We start from the raw sequence: 4,957 nt of genomic DNA on the forward strand, positions 1-4,957 counted from the left end.
ATAGAAGTGCACCGGTTCCGATGGAGTTTTGAAACCATCACTGTTCTGATTGTTCTCCACATGGCACTATCAAGATAGAACAATTATTTACATTTCTGATAGAGACTAAAAACAAATGTAGGCACCCAAACTGATCATTCCTTGAATGATAATTGATTATCAAACCAGCAGCGGAGCTTACATAATCACTAGTACTCCCTCCGTTCCTAAATATTTGTCTTTTTAGAGATTTCAAATGGACTACCACATACGGATGTATGTAGACATATTTTAAAATTTGGATTCACTCATTTTGCTTCGTACGTAGTCACTTGTTGAAATCTCTAAAAAGACAAATATTTATGAATAGAGGGAGTATTTGCAACCATGCATGGGTGCAAGTTCTTCCAAGACCACTGAAATTATGTTCATTAGACAAAGGGAGGAGAGAAAAGAATCAAGTTCTCTCAACCAAAGTGCAAAAAATCCTCACAAAAACAAGAAAAGGGTCACAAGAACAGCTCTAGCTAACAAACTAAGCTAGACAGGAGGCGCACATTTCGCCAACCAAATCCATCCTCGGTGTCGGTGCCCCCTGAGGCTGCTGCAGCAAATCCGGAGCTATCATCCCCTGGAAGACGTCCTCCTCCAAGAAGCTCAGGAATCCCCCGGGGTTGAGATCCATCCACAGCTCGCTGAAATCGAGATCACCGCCGACGCCGCAGCCGAACCATCCTTCCTCCACGTTCACCACCTCGCACTTGATCTTCCTCCTCCTCCCGTTCTCCTGTTGCACAACGAAATCGTCGGCTAGCCTTTCTTCTGCGGCTGTGGCTTCTCCTCTAATGGGGACGGCGGCGTTGGCGCCACGCCCACCGTCACTGCCTTGCTGTTGTCATCGTCGTCCGCCCTGGCATCGGCGGTCTGGTGGTGGTGCCTCCCGGTGAGGCGCTGCACGAGGTCCCGGAAGTTGGCGGCGTCGGTCTTGATGATCTCCGGCGCGATGATGTGGATGATCCTTATCGCCGGTCGCGTTGTGGCGGCCCTGGGCACCGTCGCGTGGCGCGAGGGCCCCCTGCGCTGCTGCACCGGCGCCGTCGACGGGCTCATGCCACCGCTGCTGTGGTCGTACGCGTGGTCCTCCATTAGAGATGGATGTAGAGGCCGGAGTAGAGCTCGGAGGCGTAGAGGTAGAGAGCCTTGTGTTTCTCTTGAGGGAGACGAGAGACTTTAGTTTTATCGAGGGAGGGTGACCTTGCTAGGAATGATCGATGATGAGATGAGAAGGGCGAGGAGGAGGCGTGGAGGCATATATGGCGGAGGCGGGAGGAAGGGAAGGGGGTGACTTGCAACTTGTCGTGACGATGGCGACGGTGACGAGGAAGGCTTGAAATATCGATGAAGGGACGTCGCCAACAGTGTGTTCTCGTACAACTTTGTACTACTTTTAGTATATCGCATTGTCTGCCCATCGATCGCCGGCCGTGTGGATTTTTCTTGGGTTGTTGCGGGTGATCGTATTGCCTTGTAAGTTTGCGACGCGTGCTAGGTACCATCACCTCGATAGAAAGTTGATATCTTCCGTCGATGATCCACTAGCTGTGCTTGTCTTGCTTGACTATCTGGTTAGCGCGCGCACACATACATACATCTTTTGGAAATAAACCTGACCCCACGAGCAGTTGGTAAGTAAACGCGGGAGGCACTAAAAAGAGAAGGAGGTTGGTTGACTAGACTTGACCCATGGGTCATGGGTGGACGACGCCACTTTAGCTATATATCAGTCAGCTGAAAATTCTTATTTGGGTCAATCGATTTTGTGGCCACCCGATTCTGCTTTGAGATGTGTGATGTTTTCTTTTTTTTTTCTGTGTCATTTTGGGGGTGAGTTGGGCTGTGTGGAATCGTTTGGGGAGCTCCTAGTCAGCGCCGCGCAACGTAACTGGCGCTCGCAACAACCTCTGGGTGGGCCGGCCCACGACGGCGCACGGCGAAAAAAACCCCGCAAAAAATTGCTGCGCACGGGATTCGATCTCGCGTCAACACGCTTACGTTCAGCGGCTTTGACCACTCGACCAACTACAGCTACAAGTGACAAATTACACGCTTAGTCGATATGCTATTTATCACATAACGTTTAGATGTTTCAATTATTTCAAAACATGTTCACATATTTCAAATGAAGTTCACGAACATGCAAAAACAGTTCGCGCATTCAAAAAAAAGTTCACCAAAATCAAAAAAGTTCACGAGTTCAAAAAAGTTCATTTTATACAAAAAATATTCAATATATTTGGTAAACTCAAAAAGAGTTTATGAGTTTAAAAAAATCATCAATTTTAAAAAAAGTTCATCGAATATGAAAAAGCTTCATTGAATTGGAAACAAGTTCATCAGATTTGAAATAAAGTTCATCGGATATGAAAATAGTTCATTGAATCCGAAAGAAGTTCATCGGATTTGAAAAAAGTTCATCGAGTTTGGAAATAGTTCATCCAAAATGAAAAAAAGTTCATCAAATTAGAAAAAAAAAGTTCATGATTTTCAAAAACATTACATCGAAAAATGAAAAAGTTCATCGATTTGAAGAAAAAAGTTCATCATTAATTGAAAAAACTTCAGAAATTTGAAGAAAAAGTCATCATATAAAGAAGAAGAAAAATGGAAAAAAGGAAAAGAGGAGCAAAAAAATAATGTTTTTTTGAGGGAGCAAAGAAAACAACTGAAAGGATTGAAACTACCGAATCTGTCTAATTGGCCTAGTGGTTAGCGCATTATTCCACCAAACCGGAGGTCACGGGATCGAGGGATTTCCTATTTGGCGCTGCAGGCGCCGGTTCCTACTGTTTTTGCTAACCGGCGCCTTTAGCAGCTACTCGCGGGCCGGCCCATATCGCGCCCCGTTTTTCTGTGGAAACGCAAAAAAGAGTACATGCGCGCGTGATGAGAACCGAACTCAGGACGTCATGGATCGAACCACGCGGCAATAACCACCGCGCCAACATACACGTTGTGATATCTTCTTCTTCCCACATTTCTTATTTCTTCTTGCCTTTTTTCCTTTTTTCCTTTTTTCTGTTTCTGTTTTCCCCCTTTTTTTTTCATTCCTGGTTTGATGGTTTCTTTCAAATTAGTGAACTTTTCTTAAAATGGATGAACTTTTTTCTCAAAATTGACTACTTTTTTATTCAAGTCAATGAACTTTTTTCAAATTCTATGAACTTTTCAATTTTTTTTGAAAAACCATGAACTCTTTTCAGTTTCAATGAACTTTTTAAATTTTGATGAACTTTTTTTAAAAATAGATAAACTTTTTTCAAATTTGATGTACTTTTTTCCAAATCAATGAACTTTTTTCAAATTTGATGAACTTATTTTTTAAGTCAATGAACTTTTTTCAGAAACGATGAACTCTTTTTCGAAATTTGAGTTTTTGTTTTCAAAATTGTTGAACTTTTTAAAATTTTGTGAACTTTTTCTCGAGATGATGAACATTTTTTCAAATTTGATGAACTTATTTTTGAAGTCAATGAACTCTTTTCAAAATCGATGAACTTTTTTCGAAATTTTCGAATTTGTTTTCAAAATCGATGAACTTTTTGAAAATTTATGAACTTTTTCTCGAGATGATGAACTACCTTTCAAATTCGATGAACTTTTTTAAAAGCGATGGACTCTTTTGAATTTCTATGAACCTTTTTCTCAAATTCATACCGGTTTTCGGTATTTTTATAGAATTCTGTTTCGAATTTATAATTTTCTTTTTAAAATAATTTACACTGGATATTTATAATATGTGTTAACTGTAGAAAGGGTCAAATAGGCGTGTTTCCTATTTGTGGTCAACGGAATGATCATGACCAGGTGGTTATGAGGGACTGCTATCAAACCTTGTGCTCGGAGTTCGAACCCCAGCACTCACGAATCGCTGCAGGAGTATGATAGATTTTTTTACTGCCGTATTTGAGAGCAGATTTTTTTTTTTTTTGAGAATCAGTTTTTGAGAGCAGATAGTGAGCGATGTTTTAATTGGGCCGCGGCCCGCTCCTGGGCGCTGTAGGCGCCACTTGTCCAACGGGCGCCTACAGCGCCGACTAGGACCTCCCCGGGATCGATACTCTGTGCGTCCGCCAATTTTTTTGCGCCTTACAAAGCTAAGTTGGGCCGGCCCAGCGCGGACGCCTGCAGGCGCCAGTTTGCAAAATGTACACAAACTGGCGCCTGCAGCGCTAAATAGGAATCGCCAATTGTTTGACCCCTTGTTTGGGTCAGCCGAATTGCTTCTTGGACTCGTTTTTGCCCTTCTGGGTTGTGTTTTTCTTTTATTTTCTCCTTTCCTTTATTGGTTAGTTTTGTTTTTGTAGGTTTTTGGCTGAGTGTAATTATATACATACAAATACTATATAATATGTGCCAAAATTTCATGATTATATGATTATTTTTAGTATTATGATAAAGTGCAATTTCGGTACAAAGTTGTGTGCAAGTTTTTCTTTAAAAAGAATTTTCTCTTCTTAAAAGAAATACCAACGCAACTAATTCATTCTTTTTCAGAAAAATCATTTGATATTGTTTTAGTCATTACTTCATTTTCATTCTACTTTAAGGTTAATACCAATGACACTATTTATTTGTTCATAGATTTTTTTTTGCAAAAGTTCCACTTTTATCTGCTTGCTCTGGCATATTTATAAAATGCGCAATTTTTATGTATATTCATGCAATTTTTGTCAGCGCTTGTTTTAGATTGTTTTTCCTATTTTATTTGTTCTTAAATGGTAATGCCAATGCCATTAATTTATTCTTTATTTTGTGGGTATTTTTGTTTTATTTTTGTATTTCAATTTTCTGTTTTTATGTGTTTTCCTTTTTTCTTTATGTTTTTTTGGATGTTGAGTGTGTGTAAATATATGCACGCAAGTACTACATGTATACATTATATTAGATTATAAAAATTTCACTACTATACGTTTCTTCT

General features: G+C 40.4%; 1 pseudogene; it reads right to left on the reverse strand.

Annotated features, from left to right (window-relative positions):
* Nucleotides 1-514: 514 nt before the first annotated feature.
* Nucleotides 515-1,125, reverse strand: LOC119279493 (annotated as a pseudogene).
* Between the last annotated feature and the right edge of the window lie 3,832 nt (nt 1,126-4,957).

Source organism: Triticum dicoccoides, chromosome 3B, assembly GCF_002162155.2.
Source record: "Triticum dicoccoides isolate Atlit2015 ecotype Zavitan chromosome 3B, WEW_v2.0, whole genome shotgun sequence".
Taxonomy (NCBI): domain Eukaryota; kingdom Viridiplantae; phylum Streptophyta; class Magnoliopsida; order Poales; family Poaceae; genus Triticum; species Triticum dicoccoides.